The following is a 22,758-nucleotide window of genomic DNA, read 5'->3' as shown; positions in this document are numbered from 1 at the left end:
CTCATCTCCTAGTGTCCCGTCCCGTTGTTTCCCGAAATCCGAAGATCGCGAGAACTCTCTCTTTGTAATATTTCTCCCGGGATACACAAGAAGGAAGGATCGACGAAGAAGCGCAGAATTCAATGTAACGCAACTTTATTTGCATGAAAAAAATAAGGAGTCATAAATTCTAAAAAAAAAAATGACTTTTTAATTATATCGTGCTACGGATTTTACTTTAACAAAATTTAAATTTATCTTTACTTATATCGTTAGCTCGCATTTTCCGGTACGACCAATCTGCTTGGTGGCTATCGAAAAATAGCATAAATTATACAATGTTAATTACGTACGAAACATGCGACATATGTGTGTAGAATTATAAACCGGAGTGTTGCGCGTCGATTAAGTAATGGCCCTCGTTCACGCACGTTTCTCTTCAAAACATTGCAGGCGTGATTCGACTGACTCTAGTCCCTGTGGCGATCGATATCGATCGCGGATAGATTTGTCACGCACTTCTTCGCCCTCGTTTCGGTCGTTTCTTTTTTTTTTCTTTTCTCTTTTTTTTTTCTTTCTCTCTCGTAAGTAGGAGGAATTGTCGCGGCGCGACGAGGTAATTTATCGTCTCGCAAAAGCACGATCGAACCAAGGCAAGGCGTTGGAGGTAGCGCGAGGTGGATACAGGAAGGGCACGCGGTGCAATGACCTCTTGTCGCGCGACGAATTGCATTTCGGCGTCGTCAAAAATCGTCACCTCTTTTTCTTACCACGAACTCCGTAATCGCCTGCGTAACAATAGCAGTTTTATTAAACATGAATGTTTCAGCTATAATCCCACCCATACACGCTGAAAACTTTTATGGACTTATACATATATACATGTTGTCTCAGCGTATATATTTATGATACTCATCAAAATTTTACGCAACGATATCTCAAATAAATTGCCGTGAAAATTAAAAACCAAACAATCATTACTCTAAAAAAAAATCTTTTATTACTTTCATCATCGCGCAGCTTCAATTCGAAATTAAGTTCGAGGATGTATCATAATAATCGATAATATCGATGTGTGTTGCGCATGTTAATTCGATCGCTAATTAACATGCGCGCGCGAAATAGAATAAAATAAGAATAATAATCACGAAGGAGAAGAAAGGGAGGAGTAGGAGGAAGAGGAGAAGAGGGAAGGCAGCATAACCAGCTGCCAGAGCAGGAATGGTGCTGGACGACGACCCGATCAAACTTCACCGAGTCAGCGATTTAATTTTTCGCGAGCGATGAGAACGCGGTTGCCATCACGTGTCGATCGCGGATCGATATAAGCGCGCCGGCGATTTCCGCTTTTGCGAAAATTCTCGAATTTCTCACGTACACGTGGTCGACCGAAAGTTTAGATTCGAGATCCGAAGTATTTCATAACTCCATCGATATATAAATTTTAATTATAGTCTCGATGTACTCGATACTTTTAGGGATCTCTCTCTTTTTAATTTTGCTCCCAAATGACACTTGTCCACGCGTATTAAAAGAATTAAGAGACGAATTTTTTCCTCGTTAAAAAGTTTTTTTTTTCATGTAATTTGCCTGCCCAAAGTATTTTAACCAATGTGACAATGACCAAATGTAAAGATCCAGCGTTTTCGCAAAGACAAAAGCAACGCACGCACTTACGCACAAGCAGAATCCAACTGACCTACTTGCAGAGCTCGGCATACGCTCTTTCGTTACGGCATCTGTAGACTTCTTGCAGCTGCGCTATCGCCTTCGCTCAGGTATACGAATAAGCAGCACGAAAGATAACGCGCTCTCTCGCGCGCGATGCGTCTCGACGTGCCGTTCTACAATATATAACGACAACATAACATGTTCTTAACCGCCCGATAAAAAAAAAATGGAATGTACGCGGACGGAAACGTGAGAGAGCGAAAATGATGTCGAAACAACGGCTCGGAGTCTCGAGAGACAGAGGCGCGCCCGAAATCTCTCTAACGTATGTGGGGCCCGATAGATTTCGTACGCGTGATCGTGAACGGCGATAACGCGCGTGGCGAATATCGATATATCGTGAGAGAGACCCGGGTCGCGTTCGAGACCGATGCGGAGGAACGGTAACATCTAAAATCCACTTTCTAATCCATCGCGTCCGCGTTAACGCGCAATATCGCGTTTCAACCTGGCTCGGTGCAGCCTACTACGATTTCAAGCGGACGTGGGCGCATGCCGTTATTAACGTGTGAACTATGACACTGCGAAATGATACAGAAGAGGATGATGCCTTCGTCTCCCGCGTCGGCAGACAGAGTATCTCATAGGGTAGACGTCAACACGCGAGCAAACAGTATCTCAACATCATACATTAGATATGTTTGACATATATACACTTCAATATATTTTTTATAATGTGCTAAATGGTAATGCTTATATATTGATAAATATTAATAATAAATTATGTTACAATAGTAGATCGAGATTTCGATCGAAAATTCCTAATCTCTAAACCGATAAAATTTATATAATCCGGACCACATCATTCGATACATGGAGTTCGCTTCGTCCATTCTATTAGCTCCGACGTTCAACGGAGATTTGTCAGGATGAGTTTCCATCAGCAGACGCACTCGCCTTCTAACCGTCTGCGATATCGCGAACGAGAACGGGTATACTATACGCGTACGCATATACATATATGCATAGATATATGCTCACAAATACAGTTGCGCGAAACCAGATCGCTGTCGGAGAACGCGAATCAATCAGCTGATCCGGCGGTCGCGGTCGTTGCGGCGCATTCTTTCAGAGGAGAGTGTCACCGCATGCCACATCGCGGATAACACGGATAACGTACGGGGAAATCATGCAAAACGGCTGACGCGTAGGTGAGGCGCGAGGACCAGGTGGCGAGAGATGCATGTAAGAGGAGAGGAGAGATGCAGGGGAAAGGGAGCGGAGAGACAGATCCGACGAGACGACGACGGCGACGAGAAGAAAACAGAAGAGGGCGAAGAGGCGAGAAGAGAAGAGAAGAGAAGAGAAAAGAAAAGAAAGAAAAGCTGGAAACGAGCTCCCGCGCCAGCGGGGACAGCCGGTGGCTGGAATGTGGGTTAGGCTCTCCCCGTACAGAGGTGGGCCGCTCTAATTATGAATTAATTCCTGAATAACGGTCGGTGTCGTGCTCGCACGCGCGAGCGAGCGACGAGTTCCGGATTCGCCGTCGTCGCCGAAGAGACGAGGCGATGGAAACGCGATCGGCAGAAACCGGTCGCGAGAGAACGAGACACGCGTGTCCGCCTCTCTGCTCCGTAGGCCCGCGCTACTTCCTGCTTTGCGGCAAGATATCGTCTTCTGACATCCTCCGTAAGCTCGACGTCGATTTACGATCTGGCGCAATCGCGCGCGAAACGTCGGATGATGGTCGCGCCAAGATTTTGACGCCGCTTCTCTAACGATATTCCACTGAATACGCGTCGTCGCCAACTTTTTTTTAAAGCTTCGTCGAATGCGAATTACCGTTAATACTGTCTTTGATATCCTCATGAAAACACGCTAACCAGGAGAAAATCCTTGCACGCGGATATAAAAACGAGAAGCATTAAACATTGAATTTTCCAATCGGCATTTATGATCGAGACTATTATTATTCGCCCGGTTGCCCGGCTGCTGCTGTTACAATCGTCTTTTAATAACGTTCGTAATACATTCAAATGCTTTTCTTATCTTGTATTAAATAATAAATAATTACACTCAAATTTTAAAAACTAATTGCTATTGAGATGATTAATTACATCTTCCTTCAATTTTTATTCTTTATTTTATATTTGAAAAAGAATTCTAATTTGAAACGTATAGAGCTTCAAGAAGAATTCAAGTGTATACCATTTTTTTGTCGTCTTAAGTTTTATGAGAAACTTTGCTTTGGTGATTTGTTGAGAAAAGAGAAAAAGATTCTTGACCTGGCTCGCACGTTTAAAACTCCTTTTAAACGGAACTGCCCACGGCAACATATCGCGAATAATCGTTCATCGTGAGACACGATGAGCCTTCCTTTGACTGACGTGGCATTGACTTGTCAGGAGACTCGTCCTGACAAACGATCTCAACTATGACACCATTAAACGCTCGGTGTACATATCAATATAATGAGAACTCGAGAACAATTTTCAGAAGGACGTATGATATGTTAACTTTAATATCGATGGTGTAACTGTTTTCTTTGAATCCTCATCTAGGAATTTATTTGTGTCATTATGTGAATATATATACATATTTTTATATTTAAGTATAACTATTCATACATAGCATACAATGTATAATTATTATATAATATTTTGTTTCATAAAATTTTCTAAATATTTTATATAATATATTATATAATATTTTATAATTATAGCATTTTTATAATTATTTTTAAATTATAGCATTATGCTATATAATATTTTTATAATTATATCTAAAAAAAGTTATGACACTTTTACATCAAGAATTTTCAATTGCATATAAATTCATGTAGAGTTCATAAAATTTTCCGCGGAATGAAAGTATTAATTTCCATTTGGCAAAAAATTTTATTGCGTTATAATTTAACGGAAATGATAAAAAAAAAAGAAAAAGCCTCGAATAAGGCTTAATGTATAATAAATTAATATCGAAAAATCTAGGTGAAATATTTGGTTTGGATAGAAAAAACATTTAGATAGCTACAAGGGACCTTTTCAGGCCATATTTGAGGATGTGCAGGCCAGTGGTTAGTGACGAATCATGTCGATAATTAAAACTGATAATTATCACGAGTTTTAATAACCGGTCATTATCGTTAAACCTAACGAATAGTGGAGAGACGTTCTTTCTTTTCGTTCTTTCCTTTCTTTCCCGCGCGCGCACACATTGCAATTCCGTCATAGATCTTATTCCGTTTCTTTTCGCCGTGTTGACCGAAACGGGGCCCGAAGGGCCCCGAGACTCTGCAGCACAGAGGGTGAACGCGCGTATACGCGTCGTGGAACAGTCGGCGCGAGGGAGGCGAAGGGACCAGGGTAGAAAGGGTAAGGCGGGGGAAGCAGGGTGGGTGCAGAAGAGCAGAGTCACCGATTTAAATTGAAGTCGGGGAACACCCGCGAGGGAGAAACGTTCGCTGGCCTATCAGGTTTAATAACACCCGGCACACCGACTCTATCTGAAATTACGGATGGTGCTGCGCGATCGCGGGGCGGCCTCCTTCTTCTTCTTCTACTTCTCCCTCACCTTCTTCGTACGATTGGAAGATCCCCGATCGAGATGATCGTCGAAATAATAATTCATCGAGATGGTAGCGCGGGAAACGTTTTCGATGCAAGACATCCCGGGTCAGCGCGAGTTTCGACGGAAGCGTTTTGCATCGCAGAGTATAACGTTCAATGCCTCGAAAAGCCACAACAATATCACTCCAAAGTTTGAAGATGAATGTTTCGCACGCGAAACAATATAATTTTTTAGATTAGATAAAAGAATGCGCTCTCCTAGATTGTAAAATAATTTAAAGATTTAGTATCAAAAGTCTCGTAATTTGTAATTACTTTTTAAATTTAATTTTAATGTTATAATATGTCGAGACAGCGCGTCGATTTGTATCGGACATTGTCGAATTAGTTACGGCGGCGTAATGAAAACGCTCGTGACAACCTTGGCGAAGAAGAATCGCGTGCTAATTCGACAATTAACGCTCGCAAAAGTGTATCGCCCACGGTCCATCCACGATGATGGTACGCCGTCGAGTCGCGATACTCGTCTCTCCATATTTATAAGTTTCATTCCGCTGAATTCTCGATTGCACTGTAATTGAAAACCTGCTGAATTAGCTATTAATTCCTCACGGCCTAATTTATGCGAAACAATCTATAACTATTCATAGGGAGCGCTGAAAGAAGGAAAGAGAAAGAGAGAGAGAGAGAGAGAGATACTTCGTTATCGTCCAGACCTATGATTCGTGTTGCTTTTTTTCTATGTACGTCGTCATGTCATTGAATTTGCATACACGCGCGATTGATTATGGTCGACGAAATCGCACTGTCGCCACTTCCGTCTATGCTTACGCGAAACAATGTAAAATTCATCAAAAATTACAAGGTCAATGACTTCATTCCTTTGGTAATGCTATTACGGATATTCAAGATCGTTGTGTAAAAAAAAGATCGATAATCTTTTTTAACTGTCATCCAAGAGATAGTAATTAATTTTAAAAATTTAATTAATTGTAGATTTAATACAACTCAATTAATTAGGATTCAATGAAACACAAGGCGCGGTTCATACGAGTTCGTAATATTATCAATGTCATCAGATATATGGATTGACATCTCAATAAATTAAACTCGAGCGAATATATGCAAATGTGTCGTAGGAGAGTGTATGTTAAGACGACAGAGAGAACATATTTTCCAGCCTGGGTGTAGACCTCCGAGGCGGGCACAAATAATAGACATGAAACGATGGCACATGTGTCCGTCATTTGTCACATGACCTGCTTTTGTCTTTGCTTTTTAATTTACCCATTGAGACTGCGCGTTTTGATGACTGGGTGTTGTAAGCAGACGGGAAAAAGCGAAGAGGAAGAAGAAAGTACAAAGAGGGAGAGACGAGGTAAAAGACATCGAAAGTATTTATTTAAACGATAATCGATTCTCTCGACTGAAAAAACAATTTTCTGACTGAAAGAAAACTTTTTCTCGTTCAACTTCTCCTCGCGAAAATTATTGTTTCGACATTGCAAATATTTTGCAGCAATATAAATTTATATCTAATTAAATTTACATTATATTTATATTGAGCGAAAAAAACTTGACACTAAAAAATTTTACGATAAGATGAGATTACGTTAGCAGAATTTAGTTTCTCCCCCTCCTCCCTTCGACATCAAGACATAAAACGCTTCGGCATTACTATGGCTAATTAAGACGGCATTAGATAGACAGATGCGAAAGATTAAGACTCGCGAAAGAATCGGACGAAGAAGCAGCGAGGGGAAGGAAGAAGTAAAGAAAGGGCCGAAACGAAGGTGAAGAAACGCGCATTGGAACTGTCGGGTAAAGCCACGATGGTAAAGCGAGGATGAGAAGAGAAAGGGTGAGGGGGTGAAGAGTGTGGGAAGGGAGCAGACGAAAGAAAATCACGCGTGGTTCGTCATAAGAGGAATTCCTTTGGCGATACTGGAACCCCTCTCCCTCCTGCTTCTCCCCTTCGCGTCCTCTCTTCATCCATCCCTCTCCACCCCTCTAGTCCAGAGACCCCATGCTTTTTTACTGGTTTATGGGATTTTTTTCACGCGGACTGCCGAGTCGTACATCAGAGAGGGCTGACTGTGAGTCTCCTCTTTTCTCTCTTCCTCCGATACGCTCGGACTCTCGTTCGCGTTCCGACGAGAAAGTGGGAGAGAGAGAGAGAGAACGAAACAATAAAAAAGAGCAAATGCCAGCCGCCATAAAAACAACTGAAAGTATTAAAAACTTTAGGCCTTTTACTGCCGAGCTGACTCGGACGAGCACAATTTCTCGGATATACATGCGCGCGAGAAGTCAACGACGACGATGCATCAAGACGTTTCGTGGCAATGGGAGATGCGCAATTAAAAACGTTTAAATTTAATATTAATAGCGCATGCTTTTCGAGCAGAAAAATATTATCGATATTAAATGAAATCGATTACTTTCTATTTTTTTGATTCGGCATGCAACACGTCTTAATTAGAGCTTATCTCTGTATAGATATTTGTACTAAACATAGGGAAAGCGAGTACTTTAAAGTAGGTTTCACGCGGTGATATCATCATAATTAACATCATATATTTGCATCGTAGATAACAAAGCCACATGCGAATAAAATTGAATATATTATTCGCGCCAGAGTGTAAGCGTTATTAAAAGCACAAAAGATTATATCGTATCCTGCGTTTTCATCGACATATCACGCGTCACGTCTTCGCGTTTCGCTGTCGTATCGCGACAGCGGTATGATCTTAATTAGCATCGTATATATTAATATACGATAAAAATGAGATAAAAATCAACGCGCAATACAAACGCTTAAAAACTTTGCGCCATTCGTGCAAGTGTATTCAACGGCGATGACTGAAAATTTTCGCGTGTAATTAACAAAATTAGCATACAGTTATATCGAGGATGATAGATGATAGATGATGGTAAAGGAAGGGGGAAGGATATAGAAAATGGATCGAATTTGGGCAAAGATACTGTAAACAAAAGCGAAAACGTGGATCTCGCCGCGGCGCGGCGAACCGTGGAGGAGAAAAAAGAGAGCACGAGCAACACGAGCGAGCCAGGGGGACGGCCGACCCTCGTAAAATTATCGTACTTTAATAAAACGTGTCGTGCAAAACGCGAGGATAACGAGAAAATATAGGGTTCGAAGACTCGTGAAATTTATAGAGCGATCGCCGCGCCGGAGAAGGAATCGCTTTTTGGAGTCCAAGAGTTGGTCCGTTCCCGGCCACATGCAGCCACAATAAGATCCCGAATAAATCAGCCGGATATGCTCTCTCGTCGTCTCTCGAGTCTCTCGGAGCGGAGACTCTCAGTAGCTTGGTGGGCGAAAAAATGCATCGCGCCGTAAAAGAGTCTTTAGCGCGATTTAGCGTGGGGAAAGTCGCGCGACGCCAAGTCGGGGAAGTTCGAATACTGCAACAGGTGTCTTCTCTGGAATATGCGTTGCGGTCCAAGTCGGGAGTCATAATAATCCAAAGAATGGAAAGCGGTTCAATGGAGATACATAAATCTCGTAACGTGAAAGGATGAAAGTTTTTGAGAATCGATTCTCATATAATATAATCTCCTCTAGCTTCACTTTCGATATATGATATATAAAAGAATATTGTGTTAATAAATTTTTTAATTCAATTTCTTTTTCTAAGATTATATAGCCTTGCATTATTTAATACATGGACTGCACGTTCATAAATGATCAATAGATACCTAACTTTGATTACACAGAATAAATAATCAGCACGGTATAATGTATTCAATTAAAATCACACGTACATAAGCAATATCCTGTAATCGAAAATAAATTAAAGTTTTCTTCGATCAGCTTTTTTTATATAATTTTTTATTTATCCAGTCGACAAGTACGCACTCGATCGTGTATTCTGCAAGTCGCGTTGCGTCTTATTATTTGAAGCGGCGGAATTTTTTTCCGGCTCAAAGCGAGAAATCTCTTAATCCAAACAGCGACTAATTTAATAAATCCGACGAGATAGCGCAACGAGTAAATTAGCGAGCGAGAAAAAGAGAGAAGGAACACCAGCGGAGCACCAATTTGGTAGCGCGAACGTTGTAAATTCTCGATTCTTTAATCTCTCGGTAAACCTCCAGTTTCTATATCGTCCCTCCCGACCACCATCTCTCCACTCTTCCCCTTTCGGGAAACCCGTTCGCGGCCTAGCGAAAGATCGCGGTGCTCCTCTCGAGAGCGCCTTGCTCACACACGTACACACACGAACACACACATACATACACGTACGGTGCGTCGAGGGAGCCTCCGAGCAGTAAATCTCGCGGACAAACAATCATAATTTTCGAAGAGCTAACAAAAAGCAAGAGACTCTTTAAAGGGAGCCGATGCCAGACAACATGAAATGCGGCCGCCTCCGCTCCTCCAATTGTTTCGTGGTTTTCTTTCCTCTTCCTCCCCCTTCACCCCTTCGCCAAGCCTGACTTCTCTCCCCGTTTGCGTTTATCCGTTCGAGGCTCGACCCTTTTCTTCCCTTGCTCTCTGTTCTTCGTCTCTCTCCTCGTCCTTTCCTTCTTTTGCCAATATATCCTGCAACGTATATCAACGTACACGATATTTCTCGGTTGTCCTCTGTCCTCCACCCTCCTTCTTTCCCATTCCTATTCCGCCTTCCCTGATTTCTTCATTTCTTCCCTGTGCGATTCTCTCTTTATCACATCCGCGCGACTATCTCCCGGTTATTTCTTTATCTCGTTTTTCTGCTTTATCGTGTTTGTCTTTTCTCTCTCCATCTCTGGATTATCTATGGACTACCGATTCGCGATTCTTTTATCGTCTCTTCTCGTTCTTTAATCTATTACTTCGCAACATTTTTTATTAATTCTTTTCGCAAAATGTCTTCTACTTTTTGTATACTGTTTAAATTTATTATTATTTTATTTTAAGATGTGTCTTAATACCTTTTTCATATCATAATTTATTCAAGAGATAGACAAAATAATTATTAAAAGCTTCTTAGAGAGAATGATTATATCGAGCACAGACAAAATATTGCATGTTTGCATCGCGCGAAATAGTAACATTTATTCTAACAAATTATATTATGAATGCCAATTATTGATTAAATACATCGAATACGAAAGCAAGTTCCGGCATACATGACGCGTTTACCGGACAGCAGCAATGAGAATTAAAGTGCTAAATGTCGAGTAAACCCAGAGATATTGCGATGACTTATATGTGAGAAAAAAATTAAGACACGAGAAAGGAAGTTACATAATCTCGGTAGAGAGAATTTGTCAAGTGATCGAGATCGTGAATTCTCTGCCAAAGATGTCGACGGGTCGTCGGAATGATAATTTTCGAGCGACGACTTTATTATACGGACGATTTAACATCGACGCATTAACGCATCATTGGGGATGTAATAACACGGGAGCGGAAAATCGAAACTATTACTCGAAATCACAAGGCGAAACTGTAAAATGCAGTTGGAGCGAGATGGTATCGGAATTTGGACGACTCGTGTGTGATATTCTGCCAAATTGATCCGCGGTCGAACGTAAGACTCGAATTTTCTGTTGGCGCGCTCCGGTGAATTTTCCTACGACAGAGGATTTTTCTACGACAAAATTCCGCAGAATCGCGTCGAGAACAATTCCACGGGCTAATTTCGTTCTCTCGAGATGTAATTCAGAACAGTTGCGGAAATCTCAGAAATGGGACGAGGAAGCTGCCAACTACATACGTACTTTATAGCAATAAACCATCATTGTGGCGAGAGACATAATTCAAGCACAACGTCGCTAATATTGTTTACGGACGACTGTTTGTTGACTATAAGCAACATAAATAAACGCAAGAATGCGGAAAGCAGCGAAATCTGCGAAATTTTCGCGACAATACACTTTGCTCAGCACGAAATAAGGCAATGCAAATTCGATTGATAAATATATAATCATGCATATAATCGCGATAGAGGTAAACTGCTTATTCATAATTTGTTCCAGATATCAGAGAGCCGTTAATATTTTCAATTAATAATTCCTATTAATAATATACAGTAATTTACTGCAAAAAAGAAAAATATTACCACAAATTTCTTCTAATACTATCTCAGATAAAATATGTAGCAATTCTTCTTTTTTGTGCAAAAGTATCTCATACGAAATGAGAAATATATAAATATCAATGTTATGTTACGAAATTTTTCAACGGTTTCTTTCGCTTGCCAACTGAATTATATATCAATTTACGTAGTAAGACATCGATCGATTACTAGAAGAACCGGAAGCAAACTTTACCTCTTATTCTTTAGTTGATATTTCCGTTTCTGCCACGAATCACTCCTGTCGACATCATAGTTCTATCGTGCGATGATGAGACTCGCGAATCAGTTGTCGATTATTTACACTAATCGCCCCCCGGAAGGAGAAGGCTCTGTTCCATTCACTTTTCAAAAACGTGACAATTCAATATCGCTCGCGCACCAAACTCGCAGATGAATATACGAGTCGCGATCACTTACACCGAACAATCCGAATTCGAGTCTTTCGATACGTGTGCTGACCGATCCTCGTCACGAAGCTCTGCGAGAGTTCTGCCTCGCGAGGAACACGAAACACGCACCAGCTCTTACCTCCTCGAAATCCACTGAGATCACTTCCACCCTCATCGGACACTTTCTGTGCCTCCCTGAACACCGTCACTCGAGATTCTCCGGAAAGCATTCGAATAATTATCCGGCATTCTCGTTCCAATTTCTCATCGTCTTTTCAGCGATTAGCAACCCTCCCAACCGACCACCATCGATTTTTTTGACAATTAAATTTCATCGTGCACGATTTCCTTGATCTGATTATTTGATCGAAAATTGTCAGATTAGATGCCTACCCTTTATTATGATCGTTTCACTTCGGATGATAGTTTGATGGTAACGACACTACGTATACATAATATACGTCCCCGATTAAATATACGTCAGAGTTATGACAAGCGGGTCATTTCCGGTGCTCTGTCCGCGTTATCACGACACTCGAAAACTGTCGTTCCTGTTGAGAGAAGGCGATCGCGTAGGACACGCGCGGATTCTCCACCCGTGAAACTCGGTACCCGTGTGTCTTCGATTCCCGAGGCTGTCTAAGCACCCGCGACGAGGAGGGAGGCACACGCGCGCGCGCGTTTGTTCAAGAGGGGGAAGAAGTGGGGGTGGTCTCCCGATGTTCGAAGAGGGCGGTTCGTTCCTCGCGTCTTCTTCAGACCCCCGCAAATTCAGGGCTCGCCACGCGTTTCCACCACCGCAACCCTCGTCGAGGGATGCCACCCTCGCGACGACAGTAACGCTTGCGTCGTCGCCAGAATCACGGGGTGGTTCTCCGGGTTCTCCAGCGAGCCCAGAATGTCAGAAAGAGGAGAGAGTGCGCGTGGCTCGGCTGGCGCGAGATGACTGAACCCCTCCAAAGGGTGAGAGACAGAGACGGTGGAGAGGGGGGAATAAAGGAGGGGAAGGAGGGGGAAAACACGCCGCTCTCTCTCCCCAACCTGAGACCCCTCTTTCGAGAGGGAAAGATCGCGGATACTTTGGGGGTCCCCACCAGTTTAACGTTTGTAGAATATGCCCCACCCCGTCGGGTATAGTGACGTGTCGCATTCTCCCCGCCTTCGGCCGATGTTCTACCGCCTCCCACCCCCGATGGTACGCATCGTTTGCCCCTTTCCCGCCGGTTCCCTCGACGTCGTCGCGGTACACGGCCGCGACGACGATGACGGGGGCAAAGAGACGGAGTTCTCTGCCACCGCCGTGCGATTCCTTCCTCTTCTTCCGTTCCTCAACCGCTCTCGCTCGCATTCGTCCACCGGCTGGCGAACCGCGCGCACCGCATTTGTATGCTGCCGCCGAGATGCTCCCGCACGCGCGCGGGATCTGCGAATCTGCGAATAGTGGACCCGCGCTTGGGGGTGTTTTCGCGCGGAGAGCGTTGATCATTTCCATCGTGAGAATGGAGAATAACGTATTGCGTGACAATTGTTGAAATAAAATTCTCAAAAACTCTCTGGCTCAATTTCTAACTTTTTTTTCAAACTAAAATCATTAAGCATTCCTAAAACAAATCTCGACGAATCTATTAACTACGGTTACATTACTCTTAATTGATGACAGAATCGCTTTTTCTGTATTTATATCTTGCGCTAGACAATGCTCAGCATTATGAGACTGTGTCAAGTGACAAAAAACTTGATACGTGAAGACGAAACGCTCTGCTAGATATAATATATCATCACGATTCGCGAACAGATTTTCGCGAAAGAGACCAAGTGCGAGATTTCGAAATGCATTAATTTTCCACCCCTGCGCAGAATCGCCACTTTACCCTTCACAGGAAGATCCCACCGACCAATGACGTCACTCGAGTATCCTCTTAGTACACTCCCACTTTTTACCCCCGCAAAGGTCCTTACGATGCTTATCGCCGATGCGTTACGTAGGGGTGACGATTATTCAAGGGATGGGTGGGGGATCTATGGATGTCGCTAATTGAGAGAAAACGAGGGATGCTATGGGTTGCGAAAATTGGATGCGATCAAAAGATGCGGGGGAAAGAACAATAGATCTAGTTTTTCTTTAAAATAAAACTAAAAGCTCTCGGATTTTATAAGATTAAAAAAAAACAGAGTTCCTTTCATTTTTATAAAAATGATGAGGATAAATTATGTGGACGAATAATTTATTTTTAATATTATATTATTATCGATTGAATAAAAAGCTGTTCTAATTAAAAAACGAAAGATTAACAAAGTATCGTAAGAAACTATATCTTTCCTTGTACTTGTTATTATTCCCGTTACATTACTGATACATCGCGACATTAATATCTCTTCCAATTTTTAGATTGACGTTTCCGAGCTATTTACATCGTGCGGGTAGCTTGTAACAGGGATTAAGGATGATTAAAGCTGAAAAGAGTCATAAACGAAAATGGGTCTGATTCACGTGATTATAGTCCGCCGTGTGAACGTTTCTCGTGTCTCTTTTGATTTCTTTAACGCGCTCATTTATCACAATTATCGTTCCGTTTGTATTTATATTTCTATATTTTTCTATATTCGTATGTGTCTGCAGTTACCATGTTACTTCTCGATTTATGAAAATCTTGTGCAAATTACCATTATCAGAGGAAAAATGCGTTTTATTATATTCATATATTTATTAAAGAAATTATTAATTAGCCTATATTTTTAATCTATTACTCTTACTCATTATTTAAATTATTATTATTATTACTATTAACATGTAAGAGAAAGAGAAAGAATAAGTAGTTTTAATTATTATATAAAAATGATTGTTATAATCAACCTGCGTAATTATTATAAATATCTCTATATTTTTTGTTCGGCAGAACAAATCAAAATTTCAAGCAGGAAGGACGGTGAACCCTTTCCTGTATTATGAAACGACCCCATTTGGACGTCGCAACAACCAGTTGATGATTCAGGTAGTCGATTTTCGGAAAAGTAGAATGTGGGAAAAAAGTCGCGGCATCCCGTTAGGTTTCGAAAGGGTTGAAGCGAAACCCTTCGAAAATAGGTCAGAATGCTCGCGCGTCCTCTCGCCATCTCTTTTCCTACCATGACATTTTCTTAAAGGGCCGCTTAATCTACCAATAAAATATCATGTTTCCAGGTATCGGAAGCTACTAGTTGGGACCGCGTGATTTTGCGTAATGTGCCAATGATTGAACCCGCCACAGCCTTCCGAAGGGGTTTCGATTTCCGTGAAAAGGGTTTTTACCGTTTCGAGGATCGTGTGAGAAAACCATTAGCCTAAAGGAACCCTTTAAATAACGGACTACCGCGCCGATCGCTCGGGGATGAATGGAGAAGCTATTTTTTATTTCAGATGTTGTTAGCGTTTTCCGTCTCTATTTGCTCTATATTACTATTTCAATGGATAAAAACATAATTTTTTTTTCAGATTTTATCTTTAAAGTGTAATTTAGTAAGATAATAATTTCTCATCATCACGATAATTTTTTCTTAATTTCTCGATAATTGATTATATGCGGAAAGGATTTAGGGAAACTTGGGAGGAATCTGACGGACAAACGAAAGTTGAATGATCTCTTTCTCGGAGCACTCCCTGAAGTTTAAAAATACTGCTCAGAGTCTCAGCCCTTCCAGTGAAAATATGAATTTTTTATCTCTCCCTCGCGCGCGCGCAAGCCATATGGTTGATGCGCGTCTCTCGAGGGTAGAAGGACAAAAAAGAGAGTCGGAGAGTAGGGAATAGCGTGGTCGAAAAAAACGGAGAAACTCCATAAGACGAATATTTTTAGAGTCGAATTTCCAAGGTAGTTTCCGTAGTTCCGTACGGAGGGATATAGGAAACAGAAAAGGGTTGCCGTCCTCGTCTCATTTTTTACCTCACGCTGCTACCCTATCGTTTCCGCGTCTACATTCTTCTCGCCGCGTTTCCCCTTTTTCATCCGCCCCCTTCTTATTTACGGGATTCCTAGATAAACCAGATGTCATCTTGACAAATCTTTCTTGGAGCAGTCTGTCTTCTATCATCATTTTTTCTATATCACGTCTGAGAAAAGCTCGAGACGATTAAAGGTCTAAAGATACATGAATATTTAAAATCATAGGAATGCTTCAGACTTCCTCGCGAAGAATCGATCGCGAGAGAAAATCGGAAGCGCGAAAATGTCGCGTAAAAATCGGACGCGTGTCACCGTTCCGCTCTGCTCTCCAGATCGAGGCGGATCTGGATGCGTTTTGCGGTGTGCGCGTGTCGTCGGCGTATCTACGAGCCTTGTACTCGGGCGGGCAGCGAGAGTTCGTACTCGTCCGACATGGAATGTGGTCCGGTTCTCTCGAGTGTGCGCGCGCGAGCGAGCGGCGAAGGGCACCGGGGTGTGTGCGTGTGCGTGCTATAGTTCCCGTTTTTTATCGCCTCGTAATGCATTAGCCATAATAGCCGCACGCACTTAATGGACTGTAGCCTCGTTACAGTACGCCACATCGTGGGTGGATACGCTGCTTACGTCTACGCTTCTCTCTCGTTCGTCTCGCTCTCGCGTTGTCTATCTCCTGCGGGCGCATCGATTCGCTAATGATTTTTTTAAATCCGAGGATCGTCCCTTTGACAATTTACAGAAATGTCAAACTCGAAATTTTATCCGTATTTATTTTTATCGATACTTCTATATCGAATCAAAGTATAATAATTTAATTTTTATTTTAAATAAAAATGTGACAATCTCTTTTTAAAATAATTTCAAAATTTAAATTAAATTTAGTTTCCTCTAAGTTATATTGTGTCACAATGTTTCGTACGTTTGTTACATTTTCTTCGTATTTGCGTACACTGCGACCTTTATATCCCGGTACATGCAATTTTATCGCAGTGAAACCATTACTCGCGCATTACCCTTCATCATTCGTCAAAGCAATCACGCTCGCTATTCTCCTTAAACAAATGGAGAAATCCGCATCGGCGGTCACGATCGCATCGATCAATAATCGCGTCTGCGAAATTCGCATCCCACGGTAGCGTATTATTTACCCGAGACTTCGTCTCTCGTACACGAAGGAGCACGAAGAATCAAATAACTTTCTCTGCGACGTTGCATATCGGTTTACTATTGTAATATAGGAATGCACATTTGTAAATCGCGTCAGTATATAGCTGGATCAAAATGTAATGGCAGAGAAATAGAGCGACATACAATATACACATTCAAACTATATTCTCTCTCCCGTTAATATCTGTAAGGTCGCACAGATTAAAGTTCGGCGCACTCTATCGAAATGTCACGGCTTAGGCCAGCTCTCCTTTCGGAGTACGACCTTATTAATGGAAAGTAGATCTTTTTATGAAAAGATGACCGTCATGAGACAAGATGCTCCCCTCCCAAAGACTCATCATTATCGATCGTCTCATCTGGAACCAGAAAACAATTTCAAAACCGGGTAACAAATCCAGTCCGCATACATACATACACACATAACGCGCGTTAATAACCGCACGCACACGCGTTTTAATCTCACGTGCGTATCCACGGTGAGATTACTCACACGCTTTCGTAACGACACACGTACACGCATCCACGCATCTCGCACGCACGCTTGAAATATTCAAAGGTCCCTCTCGCTTCGCGCCGACTATCTCGACGATATGTGGATGCGTATGCATCTCTCGCTCTTTCTCACCCTTTCTCTCTTTCTCTCTCCAGCTGAGACTGGTTTTCGATATGACTCACGCGTGCTCGATACGCGTGTATTAGTGCGCTCGTATATCAAAACCAGTAGGCACCCCCGACATCGCGGGATCCGTGTGCGCGCGCGAGAGCACCTTCACTTCTCTCTGTCTCTCTCTTACTCCGTCTCCGTCCCCGGAACACATATGTATGGATGTATGAACAAGTCCTACAACGGCGTGTTCCCTCATTTTTGCAGACTACCTTAAGTCTAAGTCGTTCTATTTAAGCGAGCGCATGGAATTAAGTAACGACCCGCTGTCTTTCAACGCTACATCCGCCTCGCCTCGCCTCGCCTCGTCTTGCCTTGCCTTCTCGTCTCCTCGATACTTAACGTGTTGTTCGCCGGCGCTACACGTGGTCCGCTCCGCTTCTCATCACTTCCGGTGCGTAAACTGCATTCGATCGAGACGATGGGAAAGTTATTAATTTCGTAATATCTCTTTATTTGTTATTCGAACGAATATGCAGAGAGCATTTTATTTTTACCGATCGGTATTTATTTATTTTCACATTATTTTGCCGCGGAAATGAGACATCCTCTAGTAAGCAAAAGCCTCAGGGTCTATTTTGGATCTAACGAAAATAAGACCACACTGCCAAAACAACAAATCATACAGTGCAGAGTTAAAATGCTATTAGAACCACATTGTACTCGACCGTAATATACTCGTTTATTGAATCAATGAGATTCATTATGGCCCATGGTCCGACGATGGCAACGAAAGCACGAAGTGATAAAAAGTCGTCATGATCATTGAACACCGGAATGTCGTGTTCCCGTATATACGAGGCGTTAGAAAATTAAACTAATAATTGCGTGATTCTACGACGTTTCCTGTTGTGTAATGATCGCGACCGCTCGTATAGAGAGCCTTAATAACGAGCGTTACACAGATATAATGACCGTAAAAAAAGGAGATCCAAATTCGCGATCTAAAAAACGTTTCTAACGGTCGTCGTGGCTGCGGGCGAAAATCCTTCGATCCTGCTCGACGTACCGTTCTTTCTTCGGGCCTGTTTCTTTCCTCGCCTTTCGCAGGTGAGTTTATCGCGAATACGAAAGATTCTAATTAGCTGAAAAGCAGTTCCATCAATGTCCGCCCGCCTACTTCGAAATCACCGACGATGAAATAATTGCCCCAAGTAAGCTGCCCAAATCAAAAAAACGCGCACACGGATAATTCGCGAACGATAATTAAAAGCGAACCGTTAAGCGTGATGGAATGATAATTTAATCGTACGAGATTTGTGGTTTTCATCTCAATCGCTGACCCGTTGATGAGGCTTAAAGATTAAATTAAATTTGCAATATACAAGTATATAGGATCTTTTATATTAATAAATATTTTTTTATTTTTTTATTATTAAAAAATATTTCTATGTTCGCGCTTTTGTCGGTATTAAAAAAATCGTCTATTTATCAATGCGTCGATCAATGTGCTACAATAACTAGGAGTATTGGACCATAAGCCCTCTTATCCGTCATCGCGGACGCAAAGTGCCTCGCGAGATATCGAGGCTCGACGCGAAGAAATAAACGGAGGTCCGCGGGAATGCACGAGTATTATGTGTCCCGTGGAAATGGGATATCCCTCGACCTGACTCTCTCGGTGAACAATCGATACCAGTGGCAGAGGAGTCGATACTCGAGCGTATCGCGCACGTAAAACGCACACGTACGTAGGTAAGTACATGCGTGCCCAGGTATGTGCGACCTTGTCATCGTCGTAATGGGCGTCAAATCGATTCCCACGGCTGTGTAAATCCAGGCCTCTTATCGGAACGGAATTGCCTGGTCATATCCAACGACGAAAGTGAAAACTTGTCCGAAGAATGAGAATAAGTATCGTATGCGATTCGATTTTGCGCGGTATGACGACCGATAAAGTTTATATCTCGCGAGGAGACGAGGGAAGGAAAGAGAATGGTTATTTTACGGTTAATCGTAAAGCCGGATATGTACTTCGTCTCTTTAACAACTCGCGTTATTTCCGCTCAGACAATTGATGGCATACCGAGAAGTATGTGTTTCTCGAGATACAGCTTTATTCTCTTTCGAGATTAAGAAAATAAAATATATCAGACACGTCCTTAAAAATATTTTTTAGACTAGACAAGTGACGGCAGTATAATTAAATTTAGTTTGAACTAATTGCGAAACGCGATCAATGTTTTTTGTCATGAACTAAAAAAAATTTTTGATCTTAATAAAGATGCATAAAGCCAGATTACGAACAAAAGTCAATATCGATGCATCAAGGAGGATAAAAAAATTTCAAGACCAACCATAACGATGTTAGCTTGCGAATAAGACTATAAATTCGTCTCTGTAAATAATGTGAAGAGAGATAACAACGAAGTAATGAAATTACCCCGTACATTTTCTTTCAACGAGCATACGTAACTATTAGTGCATCGTTATTGACGACAGATATTGCGTGTTCTCGAGAAAGGTTGCGGTAATTTTAATCATCCATATTTTTATTGGTTCGATCTATCATTAAAAAATAATTTCTTGCAATATTTTTAAATATTTTCAAAGTGCAAAACTTTTCTTTTAATTAATGTTGAACATTATCTAAATTATTATTTTTCCTCGTTCGATTGCGAGATAAAAAATTTAAGAAGTTTAAAAAAATTTAATTAAAGAGAACTCGATAAACGTACAAGCATCAACGCTATATCTAGGTACTTTATGTATCGATATTTTCGATTTATCGGCGATTTACACATATATCGGCTGCATCCCCGAGGATGCGTCCGTGGCAGTAAAGGGACGGTAAAGTGTGCGAGTGTTTCAAGGAACGCGTAATTTATATTCGAGGCCCGTCGGCGCTCTCGGCGAGGATTTTATGTGCCTTTCGGGAAATGGACGTTACGAGGCAATTAATTTTAAAAATCCCGATTATATCCGTCCGCCTGCCTTGTCGCTTTGTTGCACGAAACGTAATTTATCTGGCGAATCTCTCCCATTTATCCGGCGTGCCTCTAGAATTATTTTCGCACCCGAGACACAACCGCTTCAAATTTCGCGAGTTTTGCCTTCTCGCTACTCTTTCTCTCTCTTTTTCTCTGTCTCCGTCTCTTGGTGTCATCGTCAATACTCGGTGACAAACTTTACGGGACGCAAACTGGTTTTCAGTCAATTGTGTCTATCCGGCTGTTCTTATTAGGGACATACCATATTGTCGCGCGTGTTCCAACGCTATTCAACGGGCAGAGCTTTTGCAAGAGGTATTTTACTGATTACAATCGCGGCTCGATGTCACAGGTGTTAATGTTATCGCGTGCAAACGCGCGTGTACCGTGAACGTTCGGGCTGGCCAGACGATAAAACGTCGGAGGCGAGCTTGGGGGGAAATTGGTCGACCAACGCGGAATAAAACTATTCGACTGGCCGTGTGATTTACATTTACGGTATCTCCGGCTCGTTATCCAGAGCTGATGCGTGAGAGACTTAGTTACGGAATCGCCGTAACGCGCGTCTTCTCTCTCGGATGCGGTCTAAGTCGATCCAACCGCGGTCTTTGCACCCCGCGATGTGAGAGCGACCGTCGTTCGAACGACAATACAACAACACCACAAATCACGCCGAGCGAACAATAAAATACCAGTAGCTCACACCCACCACGTGTCTTTCTCCCTATATCACTCGCGTACGTGTCACTGTCTCGCTCTCTTTCTCTTTCTCGTCTGAGCGAAGTCGTCTCTTCTCTTTTCTCTTCCTTTCCCCTTCCATCTTTCTCCAGAAATTCCTTCCCGTTTGTAAATTCCCGGAATCAAGCGGTAGTCCCTTCACGATTCGCGCGAAAAAAGAGAGAGAAAGAAAGAGAGATGGACAGAGGAAAAAGGAAGAAGTATCGCGGAGGAAGTGGGAGTCGACGCGAGTGCGTAGGGCATTTAATTGAGAAGTTCAACGAAACAATGGGCGGCCGATATGTGAAGAAGAGAAAGAGAGAGAGAGATAGGCGATGCACGTGACATATCGTGTGCACGGCGCGTTTCGAGAGAGCGCGTGCTAGATACTAACGAATACATCCCCGAAGATATTTCATTTCCATCATTGTCGGATAGTAGAAACTTATGAAAGCAATTTTTAAAAAAATCACAATAACTCGTCAATCAACGTCAATAAATAAAACTTGCAAGTTTTTTGCAAAATTCATTTTTAACTAATATAAATTTGTAATTAATTTTATTTTCACTTAAAAAAATTTGGAAATAAACCCTCGTAGAAACTCTAAGAAAAATAAACCTTTCCTTTCCACCGTTTATTTTCCGGTCATATATATTTGTACGCCGAACTCGAAAGTATAATCTCTCGAAGGCACTTGTATATTTCCGTTTCCATTGCATCCACTTGGCGTATAGCGCAGGCTAAAAAGATATCAAAAGATATTTCTACACAAGCGCGCGTCCTCGTAAAAACAGATTCATTTAAAAGTCTCGCCGTCGTCGCAAGAAAAGAGACATTCGAGTATAACAGTTGAGAATAACGTCAACGACGTCCACTTATTAACGAATTTAACCTCGTACGTACATGTGCGCCCAGTCCCGTGTTCGTATCTTTAACGACGAGTTTGTGTGAGTCGGTCCCACACATACATACATACATATGTGCATATATAATACTACGTCGCGTAACGCGCATGTATCGACGAGGAGACGCGCGCACACGGATGTGAACGTGGCGATTGTATATACGCCAGTGAGATGTCAATGACCTTTTATTGGTCGGCACTGCCTCTATGCACTCCTTATCATTTTAATCCCTCGTAATTTCCTTTACGTTTATGCGCCATTCGTTATGTATTGGTAACCGGAGATGCGAACGGAGCTCTGGGATGAATCGAACGCGCTAAGCTCTTCTCAAACGCGTATTTCAACTCTTTTAATACTGAATTTTATATCATATTTAGCACCGCATTTAAATTTTTTTTAGTATCGTGAATCTTTGTATTTACTAGAAAGGAAATCTTTCAATCTCTTTCACGAATTGTTACGACAGATATTTTTTCAATCCAGTTTTTGAGCCTTGAATTATCGCGGAGATTGTCACCGAAAGGGAAGCTGACGACAAATCATTTGGATCGGGAACAATTTTTTCGTCGACTTTTTTTAATCGAATGAAAAAGATCCAAGAACGATTCGATTGCAATTGAGTAAGAAACGTTCGACTTTTTCACGCCGGCCATTATACGCTTTTTTTGCGTGAAAAGCGACCCGATGAAAGGACGGCGAGGAGAAATGGGTGCACAATGGCACCTGTTCCCGAAGAAACGAGGAAATTCCTTGG

General features: G+C 42.0%; 1 protein-coding gene across 3 annotated transcripts in view; it reads right to left on the bottom strand.

The window, feature by feature from the left end:
• Positions 1-22,758, bottom strand: part of LOC145935510 (zinc finger protein castor homolog 1) — a 136,082-nt gene that overhangs the window by 62,315 nt on the left and 51,009 nt on the right. For 2 of the 3 annotated variants that reach the window (XM_083036937.1, XM_083036939.1), the window contains exon 1: positions 11,505-12,628. The exons of the other annotated variant lie outside the window; for it this stretch is intronic. The gene's annotated coding sequence lies outside the window, so the exon portion shown is untranslated. Of the gene's footprint in view, positions 1-11,504; positions 12,629-22,758 lie in introns of those variants that run through there. 3 annotated transcript variants of the gene reach the window in all.

The sequence above is a fragment of the Prenolepis imparis genome, unplaced genomic scaffold (assembly GCF_030444845.1).
Source record: "Prenolepis imparis isolate NDT839.2.m4 unplaced genomic scaffold, iyPreImpa1.0 SCAF_4, whole genome shotgun sequence".
In the NCBI taxonomy this organism is placed as follows: domain Eukaryota; kingdom Metazoa; phylum Arthropoda; class Insecta; order Hymenoptera; family Formicidae; genus Prenolepis; species Prenolepis imparis.
This window is presented reverse-complemented; position numbering and strand designations above follow the sequence as displayed.